General features: G+C 42.4%; 24 non-coding genes and 3 pseudogenes across 24 annotated transcripts; all 27 read right to left on the bottom strand.

The window, feature by feature from the left end:
- Positions 1-30: 30 nt before the first annotated feature.
- On the bottom strand, positions 31-151 carry LOC113757453 (annotated as a pseudogene).
- Positions 152-567: 416 nt separating this feature from the next.
- On the bottom strand, positions 568-686 carry LOC113757455. The gene has a single exon (XR_003466316.1). It is a non-coding gene; the product is annotated as a 5S ribosomal RNA (ribosomal RNA).
- Positions 687-1,101: 415 nt separating this feature from the next.
- LOC113757438 lies at positions 1,102-1,220 on the bottom strand. The gene has a single exon (XR_003466302.1). It is a non-coding gene; the product is annotated as a 5S ribosomal RNA (ribosomal RNA).
- A 416-nt stretch (positions 1,221-1,636) lies between these two features.
- On the bottom strand, positions 1,637-1,755 carry LOC113757448. The gene has a single exon (XR_003466312.1). It is a non-coding gene; the product is annotated as a 5S ribosomal RNA (ribosomal RNA).
- A 415-nt stretch (positions 1,756-2,170) lies between these two features.
- Positions 2,171-2,289, bottom strand: LOC113757444. Its single transcript, XR_003466309.1, has one exon. It is a non-coding gene; the product is annotated as a 5S ribosomal RNA (ribosomal RNA).
- A 415-nt stretch (positions 2,290-2,704) lies between these two features.
- On the bottom strand, positions 2,705-2,824 carry LOC113757439. The gene has a single exon (XR_003466303.1). It is a non-coding gene; the product is annotated as a 5S ribosomal RNA (ribosomal RNA).
- Positions 2,825-3,239: 415 nt separating this feature from the next.
- On the bottom strand, positions 3,240-3,358 carry LOC113757433. The gene has a single exon (XR_003466297.1). It is a non-coding gene; the product is annotated as a 5S ribosomal RNA (ribosomal RNA).
- A 415-nt stretch (positions 3,359-3,773) lies between these two features.
- Positions 3,774-3,894, bottom strand: LOC113757452 (annotated as a pseudogene).
- A 416-nt stretch (positions 3,895-4,310) lies between these two features.
- Positions 4,311-4,429, bottom strand: LOC113757454. Its single transcript, XR_003466315.1, has one exon. It is a non-coding gene; the product is annotated as a 5S ribosomal RNA (ribosomal RNA).
- A 415-nt stretch (positions 4,430-4,844) lies between these two features.
- On the bottom strand, positions 4,845-4,963 carry LOC113757437. The gene has a single exon (XR_003466301.1). It is a non-coding gene; the product is annotated as a 5S ribosomal RNA (ribosomal RNA).
- Positions 4,964-5,379: 416 nt separating this feature from the next.
- Positions 5,380-5,498, bottom strand: LOC113757446. Its single transcript, XR_003466311.1, has one exon. It is a non-coding gene; the product is annotated as a 5S ribosomal RNA (ribosomal RNA).
- A 415-nt stretch (positions 5,499-5,913) lies between these two features.
- LOC113757443 lies at positions 5,914-6,032 on the bottom strand. The gene has a single exon (XR_003466308.1). It is a non-coding gene; the product is annotated as a 5S ribosomal RNA (ribosomal RNA).
- Positions 6,033-6,446: 414 nt separating this feature from the next.
- Positions 6,447-6,565, bottom strand: LOC113757432. The gene has a single exon (XR_003466296.1). It is a non-coding gene; the product is annotated as a 5S ribosomal RNA (ribosomal RNA).
- Positions 6,566-6,980: 415 nt separating this feature from the next.
- On the bottom strand, positions 6,981-7,099 carry LOC113757442. Its single transcript, XR_003466307.1, has one exon. It is a non-coding gene; the product is annotated as a 5S ribosomal RNA (ribosomal RNA).
- Positions 7,100-7,514: 415 nt separating this feature from the next.
- On the bottom strand, positions 7,515-7,633 carry LOC113757451. Its single transcript, XR_003466314.1, has one exon. It is a non-coding gene; the product is annotated as a 5S ribosomal RNA (ribosomal RNA).
- Positions 7,634-8,048: 415 nt separating this feature from the next.
- On the bottom strand, positions 8,049-8,167 carry LOC113757440. Its single transcript, XR_003466304.1, has one exon. It is a non-coding gene; the product is annotated as a 5S ribosomal RNA (ribosomal RNA).
- A 416-nt stretch (positions 8,168-8,583) lies between these two features.
- LOC113757428 lies at positions 8,584-8,702 on the bottom strand. The gene has a single exon (XR_003466293.1). It is a non-coding gene; the product is annotated as a 5S ribosomal RNA (ribosomal RNA).
- A 415-nt stretch (positions 8,703-9,117) lies between these two features.
- Positions 9,118-9,238, bottom strand: LOC113757449. Its single transcript, XR_003466313.1, has one exon. It is a non-coding gene; the product is annotated as a 5S ribosomal RNA (ribosomal RNA).
- Positions 9,239-9,654: 416 nt separating this feature from the next.
- Positions 9,655-9,773, bottom strand: LOC113757427. Its single transcript, XR_003466292.1, has one exon. It is a non-coding gene; the product is annotated as a 5S ribosomal RNA (ribosomal RNA).
- A 415-nt stretch (positions 9,774-10,188) lies between these two features.
- Positions 10,189-10,307, bottom strand: LOC113757436. The gene has a single exon (XR_003466300.1). It is a non-coding gene; the product is annotated as a 5S ribosomal RNA (ribosomal RNA).
- Positions 10,308-10,722: 415 nt separating this feature from the next.
- LOC113757445 lies at positions 10,723-10,841 on the bottom strand. Its single transcript, XR_003466310.1, has one exon. It is a non-coding gene; the product is annotated as a 5S ribosomal RNA (ribosomal RNA).
- Positions 10,842-11,255: 414 nt separating this feature from the next.
- Positions 11,256-11,374, bottom strand: LOC113757429. Its single transcript, XR_003466294.1, has one exon. It is a non-coding gene; the product is annotated as a 5S ribosomal RNA (ribosomal RNA).
- Positions 11,375-11,789: 415 nt separating this feature from the next.
- Positions 11,790-11,908, bottom strand: LOC113757430. Its single transcript, XR_003466295.1, has one exon. It is a non-coding gene; the product is annotated as a 5S ribosomal RNA (ribosomal RNA).
- Positions 11,909-12,326: 418 nt separating this feature from the next.
- LOC113757450 lies at positions 12,327-12,447 on the bottom strand (annotated as a pseudogene).
- Positions 12,448-12,860: 413 nt separating this feature from the next.
- LOC113757441 lies at positions 12,861-12,979 on the bottom strand. Its single transcript, XR_003466305.1, has one exon. It is a non-coding gene; the product is annotated as a 5S ribosomal RNA (ribosomal RNA).
- Positions 12,980-13,394: 415 nt separating this feature from the next.
- LOC113757434 lies at positions 13,395-13,513 on the bottom strand. Its single transcript, XR_003466298.1, has one exon. It is a non-coding gene; the product is annotated as a 5S ribosomal RNA (ribosomal RNA).
- A 415-nt stretch (positions 13,514-13,928) lies between these two features.
- On the bottom strand, positions 13,929-14,047 carry LOC113757435. The gene has a single exon (XR_003466299.1). It is a non-coding gene; the product is annotated as a 5S ribosomal RNA (ribosomal RNA).
- Positions 14,048-14,146: the final 99 nt, after the last annotated feature.

Here is a 14,146-nt window from a genome sequence, read left to right as displayed (position 1 = left end):
GAAATTTTGAATTTCGAAACAAAAAAGAGAGGGGTGCAACAAGAGGAATTCCCAGGGGGTCACCCATCCTAGTACTACTCTCGCCCAAGCATGCTTAACTTCGGAGTTCTGATGGGATTTTCGTTCCATTAGTGCTGGTATGATCGCACCCGCCATGTTCCTTTCGCTTTATTCTTTTAAACCATCCCGTCCTGCGAAGCAGTGTGGTTTTTCTAGACCGGAATTCCTTTTAAGCGTCAATTCAAGTATTTTCCTCTTACCCTTTTTTTTATTTGCTTTCATATTTTTTTTTGTTATTGATTTGCACCCTGTTTTTTTCCCTCATCGCGCAACTCTAAATTGCCATGAAATCAATCCATCACGCTTGCGCTGATACATTTGCGCCGACAAATTTGAGCGACGATCCGGGTTTTGATCGAGCCGTACCGTTCCTGATTTGTCTCGCGCCTTCAGATCCGCCTTCATTCGTCGACAAGAAGCAAAATATGAAGCAATCGTTCCGACGGAGCTAAATTACTACAGGATAAAGAACGAATACGAAATTTGGATTTCGAAACAAAAAAAAGAGGGGTGCAACACGAGAACTTCCCAGGGGGTCACCCATTCTAGTACTACTCTCGCCCAAGCACGCTTAACTTCGGAGTTCTGATGGGATCCGGTGCATTAGTGCTAGTATGATCGCACCCGCCATGTTCCTTTCGCTTTATTCTTTTAAACTACCCCGTCCTGCGAAGCAGTGTGGCTTTTCTAGACCGGAATTCATTTTAAGCGTCAATTGAAGCATTTTCCTCTTATCCTTTTATTTATTTACTTTATATTTTTTTTTGTTATTGATTTGCACCCTGTTTTTTTCCATCATCCCGCAACTCTAAATTATCATAAAATCAATCCTTCACGCTTGCGGTGATACATTTGCGCCGACAAATTTGAGCGACGATCCGGGCTTTGATCGAGCCGTACCGTTCCTGATTTGTCTCGCGCCTTCAGATCCGCCTTCATGCGTCGACAAGAAGCAAAATATGAAGCAATCGTTCCGACGGAGCTAAATTACTACAGGATAAAGAACGAATACGAAATTTGGATTTCGAAACAAAAAAAAGAGGGGTGCAACACGAGAACTTCCCAGAGGGTCACCCATTATAGTACTACTCTCGCCCAACCACGCTTAATTTCGGAGTTCTGATGGGATCCGGTGCATTAGTGCTGGTATGATCGCTCCCGCCATATTCCTTTCGCTTTATTCTTTTAAACTACCCCGTCCTGCGAAGCAGTGTGGCTTTTTTAGACCGAAATTCATTTTAAGCGTCAATTCAAGCATTTTTCTCTTATCCTTATATTTATTTGCTTTCATATTTTTTTTTGTTATTGATTTGCACCCAATTTTTTTTCGTCATCGCGCAACAATAAATTGTCATGAAATTAATCCATCACGCTTGCGCTGATACATTTGCGCCGACAAATTTGAGCGATGATCCGGGCTTTGATCGAGCCGTACCGTTCCTGAATTCTCTCGCGCCTTCAGATCCGCCTTCATGCTTCGAGAAGAAGCAAAATATAAAGCAATCGTTTCGAAGGACCTAAATTACTACAGGATAAAGAACGAATAGAAAATTTGAATTTCGAAACAAAATAGAGTGCGGTGCAACAAGAGGAATTCCCAGGGGGTCACCCGTCCTAATACTGCTCACGCCCAAGCACGCTTAACTTCGGAGTTCTGATGGGATACGGTGCATTAGTGCTGGTATGATCGCTCCCACAACGTTCCTTTCGCTTTATTCTTTTAAACTACCCCGTCCAGCGAAGCAGTGTGGCTTTTCTAGACCGGAATTCATTTTAAGCGTCAATTGAAGCATTTTCCTCTTATACTTTTATTTATTTACTTTATATTTTTTTTTGTTATTGATTTGCACCCTGTTTTTTTCCATCATCCCGCAACTCTAAATTATCATAAAATCAATCCTTCACGCTTGCGGGGATACATTTGCGCCGACAAATTTGAGCGACGATCCGGGCTTTGATCGAGCCGTACCGTTCCTGATTTGTCTCGCGCCTTCAGATCCTCCTTCACGCTTCGACAAGAAGCAAAATATTAAGCAATCGTTCCGAAGGACCTAAATTACTACAGGATAAAGAACGAATAGAAAATTTGAATTTCGAAACAAAAAAGAGTGGGGTGCAACAAGAGGAATTCCCAGGGGGTCACCCGTCCTAATACTGCTCACGCTCAAGCACGCTTAACTTCGGAGTTCTGATGGGATACGGTGCATTAGTGCTGGTATGATCGCACCCACAACGTTCCTTTCACTTTATTCTTTTAAACTACCCCGTCCAGCGAAGCAGTGTGGCTTTTCTAGACCGGAATTCATTTTAAGCGTCAATTGAAGCATTTTCCTCTTATACTTTTATTTATTTACTTTATATTTTTTTTTGTTATTGATTTGCACCCTGTTTTTTTCCATCATCCCGCAACTCTAAATTATCATAAAATCAATCCTTCACGCTTGCGGTGATACATTTGCGCCGACAAATTTGAGCGACGATCCGGGCTTTGATCGAGCCGTACCGTTCCTGATTTGTCTCGCGCCTTCAGATCCGCCTTCATGCTTCGAGAAGAAGCAAAATATAAAGCAATCGTTCCGAAGGACCTAAATTACTACAGGATAAAGAACGAATAGAAAATTTGAATTTCGAAACAAAAAAGAGAGGGGTGCAACAACGAGGAATTCCCAGGGGGTCACCCATCCTAGTACTACTCTCGCCCAAGCACGCTTAACTTCGGAGTTCTGATGGGATCCGGTGCATTAGTGCTGGTATGATCGCACCCGCCATGTTCCTTTCGCTTTATTCTTTTAAACTACCCCGTCCAGCGAAGCAGTGTGGCTTTTCTAGACCGGAATTCATTTTAAGCGTCAATTGAAGCATTTTCCTCTTATACTTTTATTTATTTACTTTATATTTTTTTTTGTTATTGATTTGCACCCTGTTTTTTTCCATCATCCCGCAACTCTAAATTATCATAAAATCAATCCTTCACGCTTGCGGTGATACATTTGCGCCGACAAATTTGAGCGATGATCCGGGCTTTGATCGAGCCGTACCGTTCCTGAATTCTCTCGCGCCTTCAGATCCGCCTTCATGCTTCGAGAAGAAGCAAAATATAAAGCAATCGTTCCGAAGGACCTAAATTACTACAGGATAAAGAACGAATAGAAAATTTGAATTTCGAAACAAAAAAGAGTGGGGTGCAACAAGAGGAATTCCCAGGGGGTCACCCGTCCTAATACTGCTCACGCCCAAGCACGCTTAACTTCGGAGTTCTGATGGGATCCGGTGCATTAGTGCTGGTATGATCGCACCCGCCATGTTCTTTTCGCTTTATTCTTTTAAACTACCCCGTCCTGCGAAGCAGTGTGGCTTTTCTAGACCGAAATTCATTTTAAGCGTCAATTGAAGCATTTTCCTCTTATCCTTTTATTTATTTACTTTATATTTTTTTTTGTTATTGATTTGCCCCCTGTTTTTTTCCATCATCCCGCAACTCTAAATTATCATGAAATCAATCCTTCACACTTGCGCTGATACATTTGCGCCGACAAATTTGAGCGACGATTCGGGCTTTGATCGAGCCGTACCGTTCCTGATTTGTCTCGCGCCTTCAGATCCGCCTTCATGCTTCGAGAAGAAGCAAAATATAAAGCAATCGTTCCGAAGGACCTAAATTACTACAGGATAAAGAACGAATAGAAATTTTGAATTTCGAAACAAAAAAGAGAGGGGTGCAACAAGAGGAATTCCCAGGGGGTCACCCATCCTAGTACTACTCTCGCCCAAGCATGCTTAACTTCGGAGTTCTGATGGGATTTTCGTTCCATTAGTGCTGGTATGATCGCACCCGCCATGTTCCTTTCGCTTTATTCTTTTAAACCATCCCGTCCTGCGAAGCAGTGTGGTTTTTCTAGACCGGAATTCCTTTTAAGCGTCAATTCAAGTATTTTCCTCTTACCCTTTTTTTTATTTGCTTTCATATTTTTTTTTGTTATTGATTTGCACCCTGTTTTTTTCCCTCATCGCGCAACTCTAAATTGCCATGAAATCAATCCATCACGCTTGCGCTGATACATTTGCGCCGACAAATTTGAGCGACGATCCGGGTTTTGATCGAGCCGTACCGTTCCTGATTTGTCTCGCGCCTTCAGATCCGCCTTCATTCGTCGACAAGAAGCAAAATATGAAGCAATCGTTCCGACGGAGCTAAATTACTACAGGATAAAGAACGAATACGAAATTTGGATTTCGAAACAAAAAAAAGAGGGGTGCAACACGAGAACTTCCCAGGGGGTCACCCATTCTAGTACTACTCTCGCCCAAGCACGCTTAACTTCGGAGTTCTGATGGGATCCGGTGCATTAGTGCTAGTATGATCGCACCCGCCATGTTCCTTTCGCTTTATTCTTTTAAACTACCCCGTCCTGCGAAGCAGTGTGGCTTTTCTAGACCGGAATTCATTTTAAGCGTCAATTGAAGCATTTTCCTCTTATCCTTTTATTTATTTACTTTATATTTTTTTTTGTTATTGATTTGCACCCTGTTTTTTTCCATCATCCCGCAACTCTAAATTATCATAAAATCAATCCTTCACGCTTGCGGTGATACATTTGCGCCGACAAATTTGAGCGACGATCCGGGCTTTGATCGAGCCGTACCGTTCCTGATTTGTCTCGCGCCTTCAGATCCGCCTTCATGCGTCGACAAGAAGCAAAATATGAAGCAATCGTTCCGACGGAGCTAAATTACTACAGGATAAAGAACGAATACGAAATTTGGATTTCGAAACAAAAAAAAGAGGGGTGCAACACGAGAACTTCCCAGAGGGTCACCCATTATAGTACTACTCTCGCCCAACCACGCTTAATTTCGGAGTTCTGATGGGATCCGGTGCATTAGTGCTGGTATGATCGCTCCCGCCATATTCCTTTCGCTTTATTCTTTTAAACTACCCCGTCCTGCGAAGCAGTGTGGCTTTTTTAGACCGAAATTCATTTTAAGCGTCAATTCAAGCATTTTTCTCTTATCCTTATATTTATTTGCTTTCATATTTTTTTTTGTTATTGATTTGCACCCAATTTTTTTTCGTCATCGCGCAACAATAAATTGTCATGAAATTAATCCATCACGCTTGCGCTGATACATTTGCGCCGACAAATTTGAGCGATGATCCGGGCTTTGATCGAGCCGTACCGTTCCTGAATTCTCTCGCGCCTTCAGATCCGCCTTCATGCTTCGAGAAGAAGCAAAATATAAAGCAATCGTTTCGAAGGACCTAAATTACTACAGGATAAAGAACGAATAGAAAATTTGAATTTCGAAACAAAATAGAGTGCGGTGCAACAAGAGGAATTCCCAGGGGGTCACCCGTCCTAATACTGCTCACGCCCAAGCACGCTTAACTTCGGAGTTCTGATGGGATACGGTGCATTAGTGCTGGTATGATCGCTCCCACAACGTTCCTTTCGCTTTATTCTTTTAAACTACCCCGTCCAGCGAAGCAGTGTGGCTTTTCTAGACCGGAATTCATTTTAAGCGTCAATTGAAGCATTTTCCTCTTATACTTTTATTTATTTACTTTATATTTTTTTTTGTTATTGATTTGCACCCTGTTTTTTTCCATCATCCCGCAACTCTAAATTATCATAAAATCAATCCTTCACGCTTGCGGGGATACATTTGCGCCGACAAATTTGAGCGACGATCCGGGCTTTGATCGAGCCGTACCGTTCCTGATTTGTCTCGCGCCTTCAGATCCTCCTTCACGCTTCGACAAGAAGCAAAATATTAAGCAATCGTTCCGAAGGACCTAAATTACTACAGGATAAAGAACGAATAGAAAATTTGAATTTCGAAACAAAAAAGAGTGGGGTGCAACAAGAGGAATTCCCAGGGGGTCACCCGTCCTAATACTGCTCACGCCCAAGCACGCTTAACTTCGGAGTTCTGATGGGATACGGTGCATTAGTGCTGGTATGATCGCACCCACAACGTTCCTTTCACTTTATTCTTTTAAACTACCCCGTCCAGCGAAGCAGTGTGGCTTTTCTAGACCGGAATTCATTTTAAGCGTCAATTGAAGCATTTTCCTCTTATACTTTTATTTATTTACTTTATATTTTTTTTTGTTATTGATTTGCACCCTGTTTTTTTCCATCATCCCGCAACTCTAAATTATCATAAAATCAATCCTTCACGCTTGCGGTGATACATTTGCGCCGACAAATTTGAGCGACGATCCGGGCTTTGATCGAGCCGTACCGTTCCTGATTTGTCTCGCGCCTTCAGATCCGCCTTCATGCTTCGAGAAGAAGCAAAATATAAGCAATCGTTCCGAAGGACCTAAATTACTACAGGATAAAGAACGAATAGAAAATTTGAATTTCGAAACAAAAAAGAGTGGGGTGCAACAAGAGGAATTCCCAGGGGGTCACCCGTCCTAATACTGCTCACGCCCAAGCACGCTTAACTTCGGAGTTCTGATGGGATCCGGTGCATTAGTGCTGGTATGATCGCACCCGCCATGTTCCTTTCGCTTTATTCTTTTAAACTACCCCGTCCAGCGAAGCAGTGTGGCTTTTCTAGACCGGAATTCATTTTAAGCGTCAATTGAAGCATTTTCCTCTTATACTTTTATTTATTTACTTTATATTTTTTTTTGTTATTGATTTGCACCCTGTTTTTTTCCATCATCCCGCAACTCTAAATTATCATAAAATCAATCCTTCACGCTTGCGGTGATACATTTGCGCCGACAAATTTGAGCGATGATCCGGGCTTTGATCGAGCCGTACCGTTCCTGAATTCTCTCGCGCCTTCAGATCCGCCTTCATGCTTCGAGAAGAAGCAAAATATAAAGCAATCGTTCCGAAGGACCTAAATTACTACAGGATAAAGAACGAATAGAAAATTTGAATTTCGAAACAAAAAAGAGTGGGGTGCAACAAGAGGAATTCCCAGGGGGTCACCCGTCCTAATACTGCTCACGCCCAAGCACGCTTAACTTCGGAGTTCTGATGGGATACGGTGCATTAGTGCTGGTATGATCGCACCCGCCATGTTCCTTTCGCTTTATTCTTTTAAACTACCCCGTCCTGCGAAGCAGTGTGGCTTTTCTAGACCGGAATTCATTTTAAGCGTCAATTGAAGCATTTTCCTCTTATCCTTTTATTTATTTACTTTATATTTTTTTTTGTTATTGATTTGCACCCTGTTTTTTTCCATCATCCCGCAACTCTAAATTATCATAAAATCAATCCTTCACGCTTGCGTTGATACATTTGCGCCAACAAATTTGAGCGACGATCCGGGCTTTGATCGATCCGTACCGTTCCTGATTTGTCTCGCGCCTTCAGATCCGCCTTCATGCTTCGACAAGAAGCAAAATATGAAGCAATCATTCCGACGGAGCTAAATTACTACAGGATAAAGAACGAATACGAAATTTGGATTTCGAAACAAAAAAAAGAGGGGTGCAACACGAGAACTTCCCAGGGGGTCACCCATTCTAGTACTACTCTCGCCCAAGCACGCTTAACTTCGGAGTTCTGATGGGATCCGGTGCATTAGTGCTGGTATGAACGCACCCGCCATGTTCCTTTCGTTTTATTCTTTCAAACTACCCCGTCCTGCGAATCAGTGTGGCTTTTCTAGACCGGAATTCATTTTAAGCGTCAATTGAAGCATTTTCCTCTTATCCTTTTATTTATTTACTTTATATTTTTTTTTGTTATTGATTTGCACCCTGTTTTTTTCAATCATCCCGCAACTCTAAATTATCATAAAATCAATCCTTCACGTTTGCGTTGATACATTTGCGCCGACAAATTTGAGCGACGATCCGGGCTTTGATCGAGCCGTACCGTTCCTGTTTTGTCTCGCGCCTTCAGATCCTCCTTCACGCTTCGACAAGAAGCAAAATATTAAGCAATTGTTCCGACGGAGCTAAATTACTACAGGATAAAGAACGAATAGGAAATTTGGATTTCGAAACAAAAAAGAGAGGGGTGCAACACGAGGACTTCCCAGGGGGTCACCAATCCTAGTACTACTCTCGCCCAACCACGCTTAATTTCGGAGTTCTGATGGGATCCGGTGCATTAGTGCTGGTATGATCGCTCCCGCCATATTCCTTTCGCTTTATTCTTTTAAACTACCCCGTCCTGCGAAGCAGTGTGGCTTTTTTAGACCGAAATTCATTTTAAGCGTCAATTCAAGCATTTTTCTCTTATCCTTTTATTTATTTGCTTTCATATTTTTTTTTGTTATTGATTTGCACCCTGTTTTTTTCCCTCATCGCGCAAGTCTAAATTGTCATGAAATCAATCCATCACGCTTGCGGTGATATATTTGCGCCGATAACTTTGGGCGACGATCCGGGGTTTGATCGAACCGTACCGTTCCTGATTTGTCTCGCGCCTTCAGGCTCGCCTTCATGCTTCGACAAGAAGCAAAATATAAATCAATCTTTCCGACGGAGCTAAATTACTACAGGATAAAGAACGAATAGGAAATTTGGATTTCGAAACAAAAAAAATAGGGGTGCAACACGAGAACTTCCCAGGTGGTCACCCATTCTAGTACTACTCACGCCCAAGCACGCTTAACTTCGGAGTTCTGATGGGATCCGGTGCATTAGGGCTGGAATGATCGCACCCGCCTTGTTCCTTTCGCTTTATTCTTTTAAACTACCCCGTCCTGCGAAGCAGTGTGGCTTTTCTAGACCGGAATTCATTTTAAGCGTTCATTGAAGCATTTTCCTCTTATCCTTTTATTTATTTACTTTATATTTTATTTTGTTATTGATTTGCACCCTGTTTTTTTCCATCATCCCGCAACTCTAAATTATCATGAAATCAATCCTTCACGCTTGCGGTGATACATTTGCGCCGACAAATTTGAGCGACGATCCGGTCTTTGATCGAGCCGTACCGTTCCTGATTTGTCTCGCGCCTTCAGATCCGCCTACATCCTTCGACAAGAAGCAAAATATAAAGCAATCGTTTCAACGGAGCTAAATTACCACAGGATAAACAACGAATAGGAAATTTGGATTTCGAAAGAAAAAAGAGAGGGGTGCAAGACGAGGACTTCCCAGGGGGTCACCCATCCTAGTACTACTCTCGCCCAAGCATGCTTAACTTCGGAGTTCTGATGGGATTTTCGTTCCATTAGTGCTGGTATGATCGCACCCGCCATGTTCCTTTCGCTTTATTCTTTTAAACCATCCCGTCCTGCGAAGCAGTGTGGTTTTTCTAGACCGGAATTCCTTTTAAGCGTCAATTCAAGTATTTTCCTCTTACCCTTTTTTTTATTTGCTTTCATATTTTTTTTTGTTATTGATTTGCACCCTGTTTTTTTCCCTCATCGCGCAACTCTAAATTGCCATGAAATCAATCCATCACGCTTGCGCTGATACATTTGCGCCGACAAATTTGAGCGACGATCCGGGTTTTGATCGAGCCGTACCGTTCCTGATTTGTCTCGCGCCTTCAGATCCGCCTTCATGCGTCGACAAGAAGCAAAATATGAAGCAATCGTTCCGACGGAGCTAAATTACTACAGGATAAAGAACGAATACGAAATTTGGATTTCGAAACAAAAAAAAGAGGGGTGCAACACGAGAACTTCCCAGGGGGTCACCCATTCTAGTACTACTCTCGCCCAAGCACGCTTAACTTCGGAGTTCTGATGGGATCCGGTGCATTAGTGCTGGTATGATCGCACCCGCCATGTTCCTTTCGCTTTATTCTTTTAAACTACCCCGTCCTGCGAAGCAGTGTGGCTTTTCTAGACCGGAATTCATTTTAAGCGTCAATTGAAGCATTTTCCTCTTATCCTTTTATTTATTTACTTTATATTTTTTTTTGTTATTGATTTGCACCCTGTTTTTTTCCATCATCCCGCAACTCTAAATTATCATAAAATCAATCCTTCACGCTTGCGGTGATACATTTGCGCCGACAAATTTGAGCGACGATCCGGGCTTTGATCGAGCCGTACCGTTCCTGATTTGTCTCGCGCCTTCAGATCCGCCTTCATGCGTCGACAAGAAGCAAAATATGAAGCAATCGTTCCGACGGAGCTAAATTACTACAGGATAAAGAACGAATACGAAATTTGGATTTCGAAACAAAAAAAAGAGGGGTGCAACACGAGAACTTCCCAGAGGGTCACCCATTATAGTACTACTCTCGCCCAACCACGCTTAATTTCGGAGTTCTGATGGGATCCGGTGCATTAGTGCTGGTATGATCGCTCCCGCCATATTCCTTTCGCTTTATTCTTTTAAACTACCCCGTCCTGCGAAGCAGTGTGGCTTTTTTAGACCGAAATTCATTTTAAGCGTCAATTCAAGCATTTTTCTCTTATCCTTATATTTATTTGCTTTCATATTTTTTTTTGTTATTGATTTGCACCCAATTTTTTTCGTCATCGCGCAACAATAAATTGTCATGAAATTAATCCATCACGCTTGCGCTGATACATTTGCGCCGACAAATTTGAGCGATGATCCGGGCTTTGATCGAGCCGTACCGTTCCTGAATTCTCTCGCGCCTTCAGATCCGCCTTCATGCTTCGAGAAGAAGCAAAATATAAAGCAATCGTTTCGAAGGACCTAAATTACTACAGGATAAAGAACGAATAGAAAATTTGAATTTCGAAACAAAAAAGAGTGCGGTGCAACAAGAGGAATTCCCAGGGGGTCACCCGTCCTAATACTGCTCACGCCCAAGCACGCTTAACTTCGGAGTTCTGATGGGATACGGTGCATTAGTGCTGGTATGATCGCTCCCACAACGTTCCTTTCGCTTTATTCTTTTAAACTACCCCGTCCAGCGAAGCAGTGTGGCTTTTCTAGACCGGAATTCATTTTAAGCGTCAATTGAAGCATTTTCCTCTTATACTTTTATTTATTTACTTTATATTTTTTTTTGTTATTGATTTGCACCCTGTTTTTTTCCATCATCCCGCAACTCTAAATTATCATAAAATCAATCCTTCACGCTTGCGGTGATACATTTGCGCCGACAAATTTGAGCGATGATCCGGGCTTTGATCGAGCCGTACCGTTCCTGAATTCTCTCGCGCCTTCAGATCCGCCTTCATGCTTCGACAAGAAGCAAAATATAAGCAATCGTTCCGAAGGACCTAAATTACTACAGGATAAAGAACGAATAGAAAATTTGAATTTCGAAACAAAAAAGAGTGGGGTGCAACAAGAGAACTTCCCAGGGGGTCACCCGTCCTAATACTGCTCACGCCCAAGCACGCTTAACTTCGGAGTTCTGATGGGATCCGGTGCATTAGTGCTGGTATGATCGCACCCCACAACGTTCCTTTCGCTTTATTCTTTTAAACTACCCCGTCCAGCGAAGCAGTGTGGCTTTTCTAGACCGGAATTCATTTTAAGCGTCAATTGAAGCATTTTCCTCTTATACTTTTATTTATTTACTTTATATTTTTTTTGTTATTGATTTGCACCCTGTTTTTTTCCATCATCCCGCAACTCTAAATTATCATAAAATCAATCCTTCACGCTTGCGGTGATACATTTGCGCGACAAATTTGAGCGATGATCCGGGCTTTGATCGAGCCGTACCGTTCCTGAATTCTCTCGCGCCTTCAGATCCGCCTTCATGCTTCGAGAAGAAGCAAAATATAAAGCAATCGTTCCGAAGGACCTAAATTACTACAGGATAAAGAACGAATAAGAAAATTTGAATTTCGAAACAAAAAAGAGTGGGGTGCAACAAGAGGAATTCCCAGGGGGTCACCCGTCCTAATACTGCTCACGCCCAAGCACGCTTAACTTCGGAGTTCTGATGGGATCCGGTGCATTAGTGCTGGTATGATCGCACCCGCCATGTTCCTTTCGCTTTATTCTTTTAAACTACGCCGTCCAGCGAAGCAGTGTGGCTTTTCTAGACCGGAATTCATTTTAAGCGTCAATTGAAGCATTTTCCTCTTATACTTTTATTTATTTACTTTATATTTTTTTTTGTTATTGATTTGCACCCTGTTTTTTTCCATCATCCCGCAACTCTAAATTATCATAAAATCAATCCTTCACGCTTGCGGTGATACATTTGCGCCGACAAATTTGAGCGATGATCCGGGCTTTGATCGAGCCGTACCGTTCCTGAATTCTCTCGCGCCTTCAGAATCCGCCTTCATGCTCGAGAAGAAGCAAAAATATAAAGGCAATCTCCGAAGGACCTAAAATTAACTACAGGATAAAAACGAATAGAAAAAATTTGAATTTCGAAACAAAAAAGAGAGGGGTGCAACAAGAGGAATTCCCAGGGGGTCACCCATCCTAGTACTACTCTCGCCCAAGCATGCTTAACTTCGGAGTTCTGATGGGATTTTCGTTCCATTAGTGCTGGTATGATCGCACCCGCCATGTTCCTTTCGCTTTATTCTTTTAAACCATCCCGTCCTGCGAAGCAGTGTGGTTTTTCTAGACCGGAATTCCTTTTAAGCGTCAATTCAAGTATTTTCCTCTTACCCTTTTTTTTTTTGCTTTCATATTTTTTTTTGTTATTGATTTGCACCCTTTTTTTTCGTCATCGCGCAACAATAAATTGTCATGAAATTAATCCATCACGCTTGCGCTGATACATTTGCGCCGACAAATTTGAGCGATGATCCGGGCTTTGATCGAGCCGTACCGTTCCTGAATTCTCTCGCGCCTTCAGATCCGCCTTCATGCTTCGAGAAGAAGCAAAATATAAAGCAATCGTTCCGAAGGACCTAAATTACTACAGGATAAAGAACGAATAGAAAATTTGAATTTCGAAACAAAAAAGAGTGGGGTGCAACAAGAGGAATTCCCAGGGGGTCACCCGTCCTAATACTGCTCACGCCCAAGCACGCTTAACTTCGGAGTTCTGATGGGATACGGTGCATTAGTGCTGGTATGATCGCACCCACAACGTTCCTTTCACTTTATTCTTTTAAACTACCCCGTCCAGCGAAGCAGTGTGGCTTTTCTAGACCGGAATTCATTTTAAGCGTCAATTGAAGCATTTTCCTCTTATACTTTTATTTATTTACTTTATATTTTTTTTTGTTATTGATTTGCACCCTGTTTTTTTCCATCATCCCGCAACTCTAAATTATCATAAAATCAATCCTTCACGCTTGCGGTGATACATTTGCGCCGACAAATTTGAGCGATGATCCGGGCTTTGATCGAGCCGTACCGTTCCTGAATTCTCTCGCGCCTTCAGATCCGCCTTCATGCTTCGAGAAGAAGCAAAATATAAAGCAATCGTTCCGAAGGACCTAAATTACTACAGGATAAAGAACGAATAGAAAATTTGAATTTCGAAACAAAAAAGAGTGGGGTGCAACAACAGGAATTCCCAGGGGGTCACCCGTCCTAATACTGCACACGCCCAAGCACGCTTAACTTCGGAGTTCTGATGGGATCCGGTGCATTAGTGCTGGTATGATCGCACCCGCCATGTTCCTTTCGCTTTATTCTTTTAAACTACCCCGTCCAGCGAAGCAGTGTGGCTTTTCTAGACCGGAATTCATTTTAAGCGTCAATTGAAGCATTTTCCTCTTATACTTTTATTTATTTACTTTATATTTTTTTTTGTTATTGATTTGCACCCTGTTTTTTTCCATCATCCCGCAACTCTAAATTATCATAAAATCAATCCTTCACGCTTGCGGTGATACATTTGCGCCGACAAATTTGAGCGATGATCCGGGCTTTGATCGAGCCGTACCGTTCCTGAATTCTCTCGCGCCTTCAGATCCGCCTTCATGCTTCGAGAAGAAGCAAAATATAAAGCAATCGTTCCGAAGGACCTAAATTACTACAGGATAAAGAACGAATAGAAAATTTGAATTTCGAAACAAAAAAGAGTGGGGTGCAACAAGAGGAATTCCCAGGGGGTCTCCCGTCCTAATACTGCTCACGCCCAAGCACGCTTAACTTCGGAGTTCTGATGGGATCCGGTGCATTAGTGCTGGTATGATCGCACCCGCCATGTTCTTTTCGCTTTATTCTTTTAAACTACCCCGTCCTGCGAAGCAGTGTGGCTTTTCTAGACCGAAATTCATTTTAAGCGTCAATTGAAGCATT

Source organism: Coffea eugenioides, unplaced genomic scaffold (assembly GCF_003713205.1).
Source record: "Coffea eugenioides isolate CCC68of unplaced genomic scaffold, Ceug_1.0 ScVebR1_3092;HRSCAF=4239, whole genome shotgun sequence".
Lineage (NCBI taxonomy): Eukaryota > Viridiplantae > Streptophyta > Magnoliopsida > Gentianales > Rubiaceae > Coffea > Coffea eugenioides.
Note: the sequence above shows the minus strand (reverse complement) of the source record. Positions and strands in the feature narration are given on the sequence as shown.